Source organism: Sus scrofa, chromosome 16, assembly GCF_000003025.6.
Source record: "Sus scrofa isolate TJ Tabasco breed Duroc chromosome 16, Sscrofa11.1, whole genome shotgun sequence".
Classification (NCBI taxonomy): Eukaryota; Metazoa; Chordata; class Mammalia; order Artiodactyla; family Suidae; genus Sus; species Sus scrofa.
Genome location: NC_010458.4, coordinates 64,130,807 through 64,142,792, shown reverse-complemented (window position 1 = coordinate 64,142,792; position 11,986 = coordinate 64,130,807). Strand labels below are relative to the sequence as shown.

The window sequence follows — 11,986 nt, the reverse complement described above, 5'->3', positions numbered from 1 at the left end:
AGCACCCTCTGCCACATTATTCCTTTAACATCGGGATTCCAGAAACACGCTATTAGTGGTCCATGCAAACCCCCCTCCCCCGTTGTGCTCCATGCACGCCCCCCCCCAAGTGCACAGTCATGCAGACACAGCCCTGGGGAGATGATAAATGAACATGTGTGTATTACTAGTAACACTCAAATATACAACAGTACTGCCTAGCTCATAGGTACTCACTCATAGATGGATGGGAGCAGAAAGTGAAATATCCACAGTCAGGCATACAACCCATGCCACACTGAAGGCACATCCCTTTGGGCACCTATGTTATATCTCCACACTCATTTGCACTCAAATCTATGGCCCAACGAGCTCTACACAGATGCACAGAGTTAGAAGGACTATCTAGAAATTTCTAGCAGAATTTCACATTGCTAAGAGGGGTACAAAGTTGTACACGGGTGTACACGGATCGTAGACATCCCGACCCCCACCTGCACAGCAGCAGGAGCACCTACACCAAGTACTGCAGACAGAAAGATGAGTGCCATAGTCAAATACGTACGCCGCCGACAGATGGCGCTACTGCGAGGCGGTCCTTGCGCGGCGGCGACGCGGACCGGGAGCGCACCCGCCGGTGACTTCTGCATGTTGGTCTCCAGTCCCAGCCGCGAGGGAAGTTCCTGGGGCCGGCCGGGCGTAAGGTGGGTGCAGATTTCCGCACTAACTTTCCTCTCAGTCTCAGCCGGGGAAAACGGGAAACCCGGGCGAGAGCGGCGGAGCTTCCCAGCCACACACTTCCTCTCTCCCTCCGGGTGTCCTGGCGGTGGGAGGGCGGAGGCCCTGCTTAGCTGGCAGTCCCACTGGTTATCCGACCTTGTGCTTTGGTTTGGGCGGGGACATTACCTCTCGCTCAGAGCGCCTTCTCCGTCGCCTCTGTCCTCTAGGCTTTAAGTGGAACGGAAGTTCTTTTCAAATGAAATAGCAAAGCTAAACATTCTAGGTCGAAAATACATGATTACGTGAACAAAGTAGGTTGCATTATATGTTGGTTGAATGTGTGTGTGTGTACGTGTTCAAATGTGCATGTGCCTTTTACAGTGGGCCTCCCTGAGGAGTATAGCCAGGTGGTGATGGGGAAGGGGCCTTTCCACAGTTTACCTTTGTTGTTGTTATTTTAGGATATGCACCGCGCATTAAATATGTTGTTAAAAATAGATATTAAGTTGGGGGGTTCTTTCTGTAAAAATGCATTCATGTCCCCTGATATATCATCAGATGTTACTAAACCGAAATTTTAAAATGAATTTGATGTGAAATAGTTTCACTGATTCATTTATAATGGCTGTACCACTGCAGGTGGGCCCTTCTGTGACCCTCCATAAAAACATTCATACATAAAATAAGACAAAACATGTTTTCAATGTGTTCATAAAAGCATCTTTAAAATTTTAAAAAATCGATCTGAAACAATATCTAAGTAAGGACAGTGTGCTATTTATGCACAAAAAAGATCAAGATCAACTTTTTCCACTCAGATTGCAGCCCCAGGGCCAGTCCTATATAAAAAGTATGGGGTCGCCACTGTTCACTTACCCCAAGGACAAGTACTAAGTGTTTAAGAGCATAGGTTGTGTAATTAGAGACCTGGATTCCAGCACCTGCTCTGCAAATTACTTAAGTAACTTCTCCAAACCTCTGTTCCCACATTGGTAAAGTGGGATTGGTAATAAATAGTACCTGATCTTGGGTTTGTAGTGAGGATTAAATGAGATACGATGCAATGTAGTTATCGCAGCCTCTGGCTAAGTGTTTAATCAGCAGCTATTTTTACTCGTTTATTCATTTACCCTGCCTGTCCCAGGAAAACTCTTGGTAGCTCACTAGCAGACATTTGAAGATGGCAAGAGGAATGAAAGAAGTCAAGGAATTAATGAGAGGAGCCAGAAACAGGGCTCCTAATCATCCTCATGCCATGAAACCGTATGGCAACAGTTGGGCCATTCATTTGGCTCTGAGCGTCCAGGTATCCAAGATGAGAAAAAAGAATCTGTCCTTGCCCTACCTCTGCCCCAGAGGACTGACTTCCTGTTTTGATGAGGCCACTTCACCCACCAAGGAAAGTAGTTCTCATACTTGATCTACAGATAAGAAAAAAAAAAAAATGAGGTTTTTGCCCCCCGCCCCCCAGAGGTGGAGATTCGCTAGGTCAGGAGTGGGGCTGAGGAGTTTACATTCTAACAGGTTTGCAGGTGATTGTGATGTGGGAACTGTGGCCCACACTTGGGGCATGCTACACAACCACTGTGGCCACTGCCCTGGAGATACATCCTGTGCCTTACTCATCTTGGGATGCCCTGCAAAGCCGACCAGCACTCTGGTGATGTCAGCCAAATGCCCACGTTCTGCTTTCACAGAAGAGGTTTATCTCTCTGTCCCACTTCACCTTTCAGACCCTGACCCCAGGCGAGCTGAGCCAAAGTTCGTGATCTCTCTGTAGCTTCTCCTGTGGGAAAGGAAGTTCGGTGACAAACAGGAGGCGTGCGGAGCTCTGAGATGGAGAGGATCCCCCTAGAAACTGAAAATAACTTGAAGAATTTTTTTGACCACAGATCTTTTTTTTCTCTGGAAGAATGCTGTGAATTCTAGCACAAGTTTCAAGTAAAGGGGAACCCACGCATACTCTCTTAAAATTGAAATGTTTTAGGAGTTCCCTTCGTGGCCCAGTGATTAATGAACCCAACTAGGATCCATGAGCATGCAGGTTTGATCCTTGGCCTCACTCAGTGGGTTAGGGATCTGGCATTGCCGTGAGTTTTGGTGTAGGTCACGATGCAGCTCGGATCTGGTGTGGATGTGGCTGTGGTGTGGCCCAGCTGCTACAGCTCCAATTCAACTCCTAGTCTGGGAATTTCCATATGCCGTGGTGCGTCCCTAAAAAGAAAAAAAAAAAAAAGACATCTTTTAGAAAATTGCATAAGCAATCCATCTGGCTATATAATTGGATTGTACTATACATATTCTTCAGCAAGTTGCTCTTTTTTTCATTTTTTAAAGTTTTATTTAAGTATAATTGATTTACAACTTTGTGATAATTTCTGCTGTACAACAAAGTGATTCAGTTATACATGTACACACATCCTTTCTTTTTCAAATCTTTTTTTCAAATAGACCATTACAGAATATTAGGTAGAGTTCCCTGTGTTCTACCATAGGTCCCCATGGCCAGTTGTTTCAAATCACAAGTTGCTCTTTCATTATTATAGTCTCTTTTGTGTCCGGTGACCTCCTGTGTCTTCCTCTAGGTCATCTGGACTCTTCTATCTGGGTCACGTAAGGTGCTTCAGACTTTCTTCCCCAGCCAGCTTCTCTCAAGCTCCTAAAGTGGCTCTTCAGTTCCAGGCATTTATCTACACAGGACAGCTTCTTGGACAGCAAAAGGCCATCTTTTCTCGTGTGTCTCTTTTCGGAGCAAAGACTTTGTACCAGGAGCTCCCATGGCTTTCTCTTTGTCTCCCTGGTCCCCTACAGCCAATCACTGTGAAGGAAGATGGGCTCCCAATGAAAGTGTGAGCGAGTCAGGTTTGCCCTGAGTTGTGAAGGGATCAGGATTCCACAGGGGTGTATTCTGCAACCAGGTGGAAATGGATGGACCATCAAGAGGCAGATGTGCCTCTCGGGTGAGCCCCAGTGGTTCGTGCTGCTGCCAAAGTGAAGAAATATGGCATTTGTGGGGCTCATGAGGACCAAGGCTTCTTCCCCTAGATGGTCAGTTGCTTTTGAAGAGACGCTTGCAGTTTAAAGGCCTTGGCAGTAATTCCTATCTGCCATCTCAGAAATGTGTGCTTCTGCAGAGAAAAGCCTGGAAGGCTTTATAGCCAAAAATGTAATAGTATATATACCTGAGTGGTATGAATTGTAGATGATTTTTGTCTAATTCTTTGTGATTTCCTAAATAGTCCAGTGTGTCTACAATGAGCTGGTATTACTTTTCTAATCCGAAAAAAATGTCATTGAAGAAAGAGATGAATGAGGGAGTTCCCGTTGTGGTGCAGGGGAAACGAATATGACTAGGAACCATGAGGTGGTGGATTCGATCCCCGGCCTTGCTCAGTGGGCTAAGGATCCGGTGTTGCTGTGAGCTTCGGTGTAGGTAGCAGATGTGGCTTGGATCCCGTGTTGCTGTGGTGTAAGCTGGCAGCTATAGCTCCGATTAGACCCCTACCCTGGGAACCTCCATGTGCGGTGGGTGCGCCCTAAAAGCAAAAAAAAAGGAAAAAAAGAAAAGAGATGAATGAAGCAAAAAAAAAAAGGCAGAATATTTACTGGTTAGGAATTTATATTCTACAACCAGACAGTCCCGGGTTAGATCGTGAGCCCTATGTCAACTGTAATTGATTGCGCTCCTGGATTATAACCTTCTCCTGGGATGAAAGTTGCCAAGTCACTGTGAAGTGCTGTACTTTATGGGTGGTGATAGAAAGGCGTCTGTGCTAGGAATGATGTTCAGGCAGAAGACTGCCTGAAGTGATCTTATTCAGTTATTTCAAGTGTCCTTCAAATACTGTTTTTTTTTTGTTTGTTTGTTTTAGTGCTTTGTAAAAGATCCCTAATGTCAGCTTCATCTTAAAGAGACAAGACGTCTTCACCAACCTCCTCCCCTTCAGCCGTATCCATAACTCTGATCACATTTCTACAGTGTCATCCTTCTCTCCTGAGCCCGGGTTAAAAAGGCAGCTGGTGTCAGAAGTAGTTACGGCTGAAGCTTATCATCCAAGTGGGTATCTCAGGCTTGCTCTACTGGACTGACAGCAGAGTAAGTCATATATTCCACTCTGAAATTGATTTCTCAATTTGCATATGGAAATCTTTTTCTCTTCCTTTCTACATGTGTTTTTATGTTAATCCCAGTGAAAGGAATGGGTGTGTGGACAGCCGGAAGGAAGTGGGTATGGCCTGGGCTATAGAATTGCTGAGGTATTTAAATGCTTTTGCTGAAAGGTGTGGGAACAGTTGGTCTGGCCTTGCTGTCAGCACAGACAGGTAGAACAAGACAAGTGGGACAAAGATGGAGACGGCAGGCTTCTGGGGCAAAGCCCTATCGTCTGCATCTGGTGGTCCCTTTCGACATCAACTCAAACCAAGATAATTACTGTATGTCAACTGGCTGCCCCTGCACTTGTAGGATGAATGGTTAAACCATCCTTTAATGAAGCATATTTCCTGCTGTTACTCATCCTAGAGCACATAGAATTCTTTAAGTGAGAAGTAATGTGGCCAAAAATCAGGGCCTGGGATTTGCATCTTCCATTGTGACTTGGTTTGGGAACTCACGTTTGAGGCTCCATTTGTTTTTCTGTTCATAGGAATTTATATTCATCTGGGCTTTTGTTATATCTTGCTCTAGAAATCTGCTCTGGAAAATAACTATTGACCCTAGTCTCTTGCCCTGTCATTTTCTCTCCAGTTTTGAGGCTTAAAAAATCCTCTCCATTTATCTGTCTTTATGTTTGATGGTACTCAAAAAAACAAACAACAACAACAATAACCAAAAAAAAAAAAAAAAAAAAAACCAAACCAAAAAAACCCCATGCTGCTGGTTTAAAAAAATCAAAGAGTACAGGAGTTCGTGCTGTGGCTCAGAGGGTTAAGAACCTGACGTAGTGTCTGTGAGGATGCCCTGACTTCTCTCAGTGGGTTAATCCTCAGGCTGTTGGTATGGGCCTCAGCTGTGGCTCCAGTTCAGTGCCTTGCCTGGAAACTTCCATATGCCACAGGTGCAGCCCTGAAAAGAAAAAGAAAATCAAATAGTACCAAGGTTATTAAATGTATTTACCTGCTTGAGGTACCTTATATACTCCCCAGTGTGAAAATTGTTTATACCTCAGCCAAGTCAGGCTGTCCTAAACTTATCCTTCACATTTGGTGATGATTTTCCAGTCATTTTACTTGAATATATAACAACTGAATATGTAACAACCAAGTAGACAGAAATTTAATTTTGTGCTTTTTTTTTTTTTTTTACTAGCTGAAAGATGTTCCTTTAGGCCTTGGGAATTAGTATCATAAGACTAAGACTTGGGCATTGTGACAAACAGGTTACGTTCATGGTGGGGAAACTTGACAAGGCATGAACGTTAAATGATGCCAAGATGAAAGTGTAGCCACACCCTGAATGGGTGATTAGAAACCAAATGAATTTATGCCTAAGGCATTATCATGTTTGGGGTATAAGCAACAGTGGTGATGAAATACCACTCTGTAGGATTTGGGAAGCCAGAGAAATTTAGGAAAAAAAGAAAAGCTGCATCCTTACGAAGAGCAAGATGCAGCAGATCAAACAGATCCTGGAGTTGAGCAGCCCTGGGTTTTGGCCTCAGCTCTGTTCTACTAGCTGGATGATCTTGGGAAAATTACTTCAACTTTCCAAGCCTCGGTGTTCTCATCTGAGGAAGGAGGTACTACTTATAGTACCTACCTCAGAGGAGTTGTCAGGATCAAATTATATTTTGTGTAGAAGGTGGATCAATAGGTGATAACTCTTATTAAAATTAAATAATATAAAAAAGAGGAGTTCCCATCGTGGCTCAGTGGTTAATGAGCCCAACTAGTATCCATGAGGATTCGGGTTCAGTCCCTGGCCTTTCTTAGTGGGTTAAGGAGCCAGCATTGCTGTGAGTGGGGTTATAGGTCACAGACGAGGCTCGGATCCCCTGTTGCTGTGGTGTAGGCTGGCAGCAGTAGTTCCAACTCAACCCTTAGCCTGGGAACCTTCATATGCTGTCAGTACAGCCCTAAAAAAAGACCAAAAAAAAAAAAAGAAAAAAGAAAAAAAGAAATGTGGTTGATTGCCAGACCAGCCTCTGGTCTTATATTCGAGCAATCATTAGGTCTTAGACAAAAGCAGGTCATTAGGTCAGTTGCAAAGCTTTTACAAATTATTTTGTCTTTATTTGGTTGTTTATTTAATTCATTACTTTTTATTTGGCCCCAGTTTTACTGGGCACCTGTTTTGTGCCAGATGCTATGTCAGTGTAGGAGGAACACTGTCCCTACCAGTAATGTCTCATAGTAGCCTGGGGAGCAACCAAAAAGCCAAGAGGCAAGGATACTGCAGTGTGACACATCTTACTATGGTGATTGGGGCAGGGTGCATTAAAAGACGTGCATTTTTGGGGTGGTGATCAGGGAAGGCTTCCCAGGAGAGGTGATGTCTAAGCTGAGACCTGAAGGATGAGGAGTTTGTGAGAAATAATAATGGCAAACTTATTGAATATTTGAAATAATAGCTAACTTTTGTTCTTCTGTCTACCAGGTACCATGCTAGGTGTTTCATGTGTGTTTTCTCATCTAGTACTGACAACAAAACTATGAGGTAGATGCTATCCTACCCACTTTACAGATGAGAAAACAGAGGCTCAAAGATGTAGTTAACTTGCCATGGAAAATGTAGCTAGTAAGTGGGGAATCTGGGACTGAAACACATCATATGTTTGAGTCCTTTGGTACCACCCGTCATGAAAGGTATATTTTGTTTATAAAGTGAGGGCAACTCAGGTTAACAGGAAAGGCATTATCCTCAGCTAAGTCATATGTATATAGGAGGCCAAAGGGATAAGTGGTTTTCTGAGATGTGGAGACATGTGAAATGGGAAGTGCAGAGAGCTCTTGAGAAGAAGAATGACCCGATTCCAGTGGTTTCTGAGAATGATGCTTCCCATATGAGGGTCCGGTGCAGGGAGACTGGGTGCAGAAGGCTCAGGAAAGAGAATGCACAGAAGTCTCGTATGGATGAAGACACCGCTCATGTGTCCTCCCCCTGCACGTAGCATATCTGCTCTCTGATGATGCGCTTCCCAGGTGCCACTGGGTAGACACCAGGTTGCACTGTGCTTACTTTTAAGCCTAGAATATGAAGAGGGCTTGTTAAGAGGAAGCAAGCAAAGGATTGGGAAGATCAAGCAAACACACTTAGTGCTTAGTGTCATGGTACAGGCCAGGTCTAGACAAATTAGCAGTTATCTAGCTAATACTTTCCATTTCTGTTATCCAACTGGATAATCAAGTTTCCCTACAAATTCTTTTTGTTTCTGATCTTGAGTTGAGCTAGGACCACCAATAGGTCTGGGAGTTCGTTGCTTATGTATCAGTTTTTGCAGTGATTTATATATTCTAAAATGAGCAATAAATAGATAAATAAATAAAATAAAAAGAGCAAGAGTCATTTGGACCCATCAGTTTCTGAGGCCAAAACTTCTCCTAAGAATGACCTGTAGGCTTCAGTGGGGAATCCTTGGATGCTGTCTTCATAATGACAGCTCACTTCTTTTTGAAACACTTATTTCTTGCCAGACACCGATTAAGAGCTTTACAGTTAGTTCTCATAGCAACCCTTTTATAGGCAAAGTCACTGAGTGTAGAAAGACAGAGTGAGTAACTTGCCCAGTGTGAGCCAGCAGAGAGATGGCAGAGCTGGGATTCCTGGTCTCAATGCTGCCCTGGACCACCTCTGCCCAGGGCTGGCGATGTAGTTGGTCCTCATTGTTGTCTGATGGACTCTTTGCCAGAAAAGCCTTCAGAAGGCTTTGGGCTTGAAAGGACCCTAGTCAAAATCTGATCATTTGTTTTCAGTGATGGACTGATTGACAAATTATGCGCTAAGTCACTGTGCTAAGTTCTGTGGACACCGCTGTGAGCAGAACAGCCAGAGACTCTGCCCCCCATGGAAGGAAGAATGGATGTGCCGAGGATGGAATGCTGCAAAGAGGATGAATGGTGGGCGAGACAGAGTAACAGGGAGCCCTTGCTGCAAGAGGTCAGCAGAGCCCTTTCCTATGAGGTGGCATTTAGGATGGGACCTATGAGAAGTGCCCACCATGGCAAAGAGCTTGGTGTCTTTGAGAAACTGAAAAGAGGCCAGTGGGAGGAGAGATGCCCAGTGAGGCCGTGATGCCTTGGCTGGATTCTGTTTCAGAAAGGCCTTGTGTACTGGGCACCTCAAGCACCAAAAGGTGGAAACATTACTGAGCTGAAGCGACCACTGGATGCAAACCAAGACCAGGTACAAATGAGGTTCCTGGGGGCTGCAAAGCATCACTGACTAGACCAGAGGGTTTCAAACCAACTCAGTTTATGGAATGCTTAGCGGCCTAGTGGGATTTTTTTCTTGGTGCCCTTAGGCCAAAAGAAATACATAATGGTTCCATTTATAATTGTGTTCTTTTTTTTCTTTCTTTCTTAACAGCTGCACCTGCAGCATATGGAAGTTCCTAGGCCGGGGTTTGAATCAGAGCTGCAGCTGCTGGCCTACACCACAGTAGAGCAAGATCTGAGCCACATCTGTGACCTACGCTGCTGGCAACACTGGATCCTTAACCTACTGAGTGAGCCAGGGATTGAACCTGCATCCTCATGGATACTCGTCGGGTTCTTAACCTGCTCAGTCTCAATAGGAGCTCCTTTCATGGCATTCTTAAATCACGCAGTTGCTAATGGGATGCATGTGCCTATTAGGCACTGGACAACTGCTCAAACTTTGGAATCTCTGGAATCAGATTGGATACTTCCACCTTCATTCCCTCTGCCACAGATTGCCTTGTGGTACTCGATTTTTATCACAGTTGCTGAAGGAAATATGACCTCACAAAGATATGGCATCACTGAATGGAAAGCAGCATGATCTAATGTTGACGCTGAATAACCTTGGGTTGGTGCAGCATTCAACAGATGTTGAGTATTTCATGTTTCTTTCCGGGGATTTCAGGGGTCTCACAGCATTTCCATGAATTTATATGGTGCCTCAGGGTGACTTGGTTTCCAGTTTAGGGACCACAGAAACAGACATATTACTTTCAGAATATAGAACAAAGATATTCCTTTGCTGCTAAATCCTTTCTCAAAGCCACATTTGAGCACCTAGTAACATTAGGTGTGGGGATTCCAGCAGGAAAATTGTCACCTTTTCTGGAAATTGTGTCCTGTTTGCCTATAAAACAATAGGGATGGCCCCAGAGTGCTACCTCAGCCTGGCTACTTTAGAGGAGAGGGGGGAAAAGGTGAGAAACACATGTAGTTCTTCAGCACTAGCGTGAAAGCATGTGCTGTTGAACAAAGAGGAAATGAGTGTCTGATGTGCAATAGTGATTAGAGGTCCCCTGATGAAGCAATAAATGCCGAGATTCTGAAGGTTGTTGTCAGAACCTGCAGTTAAACTGGCCAAGCCTTGGGGCGTTGTCCCTTGTAATCAGGAACATCCTGCCAGAAGGCAATCATAGGACATGCAAAAAAGGAATTCGACACCCAGCTCCACCAGCACATTCCTTTGGTTGCTCTCATCTGTTTTCTTTCTTTTCTTTTTTTTTTTTTTTTTTTTGGTCTTTGTCTTTTTTAGGGACGTACCCACGGCATATGGAGGTTCCCAGCCAAGGGGTCTAATCAGAGCTACAGCTGCCGGCCTACGCCAGAGCCACAACAATGCCAGATTCGAGCCACATCTGCGACCTACACCACAGCTCACAGCAACGACGGATCCTTAACCCACTAAGCAAGGCCAGGGATCGAACCGCAACCTCATGGTTCCTAGTCGGATTCGTTTCCGCTGCGCTGCAACAGGAGCTCCTCATCTGTTTTCTTAGCTGGATGCCTTTCTTGGTGAGTGAGAGAAAGTGTGAGAATTAGTGAGCAGCAGATAAGCAGACCTGTCTTTGGAATGCCCCAGAACCTTGATGCAATCAAAGTACCGTGTTTTCTTAATGAACAGTAATGGGTAGAACCAGCTGACTTGAAGGCAGTTGAACTTTCTCTTTCCGCATGATATCATGTATGCAAATTTTCTGGGCTGGTTGAGACACTTATGAAACCAGTTCCCACAGCAACAGGGAGATTACCTTACATCATCCTTGGGATGGTTCAACTCAGGAAATCAGCTGGAGAATCCACAGTATCACTCAGAGGTGGAATGTGTTCTCATTGGTCAACATTTTAGGCATGAGAAAAATCTACTTTGAGTGAAGAAGAGCTCTTAGGTTGGTTAGGCCATCTCCTTCTGTCTGGTAGATGATTAGAGACACTGGGGGGAATCCTAGCCTTGGAAATTTTGCACTTGTAGTCACCACATTGAATGGTCCAAGTTCTCTTTGCAAGGTGAGTGTTCTCCTGGATCCACTGATGTGTCATGGTGTGCCACCTGGAAAGTGGTATCAGTGGTTAAGTTATGTAGAAAAAGCATTGTGTTTTTGGGGGCTGAGAGTGGGGATGGAAAAATAGCGGTTTATCCTTTCGAACTTGGTTGATCTGAACTGGAGCCGCCTTTCCTTGATACATACTACATTTATTTATTTATTCATTTATTTATTTTGCTTTTGTCTTTTTTAGGGCCACACCCATGGCATATGGAGGTTCCCAGGCTGGGGGTCGAATTGGAGCTACGTCTGCTCGCCTACGCCACAGCAACGCAGGATCCAAACTGTGTCTGTGACCTACACCACAGCTCACAGCAATGCCAGATTCTTAACCCACTGAACAAGGCCAGGGATCGAACCCGCAACCTCATGGTTACTAGTTGGGTTCGTTAACCACTGAGCCAGGTTGGGAACTCCACATACTACATTTAAAGTAAACTCATGCCACTTTCTGTGGTGGCATACAGGGCATAGTTAAGCATCATGATCTCTAAGAGCTTAGTTGCTTAAACACTGACTCTACCATCTATTGTTTATATGGCATTGGGAAGGATATTTGATCTTTCTGTGCCATACTTTCTCATATTAAATGGGGATGGTTTTTCTAGTGCCTCTACAAAGGGCTGTTGTGAAGATTGAAGGAGATACTGTACGGAGAGGACTCATATGCTCTATGAACACAACCTGGCTTATCACAGACATTCAGTACCTACTAAATATTTTTTTTTGAGACACCTGTCATCCAGGACTATATAAATAGATTACAAGTTCCTTGAGTCAAGATGCCTATTTTTTCTTTCTCTTCTAAGCCTTTCAATCTTTAGAAC

At 44.4% G+C, this 11,986-nt stretch overlaps 1 long non-coding RNA gene across 3 annotated transcripts in view; it reads left to right on the top strand.

The window, feature by feature from the left end:
* Nucleotides 559-11,986, top strand: part of LOC106508256 — a 52,458-nt gene continuing 41,030 nt past the window's right edge. For 2 of the 3 annotated variants that reach the window (XR_002339669.1, XR_002339667.1), the window contains exon 1: nt 559-683. This is a non-coding gene — a long non-coding RNA (uncharacterized LOC106508256). Of the gene's footprint in view, nt 684-4,571; nt 4,796-11,986 lie in introns of all 3 variants that reach the window. The other variant, XR_002339668.1, reaches the window with a different exon arrangement.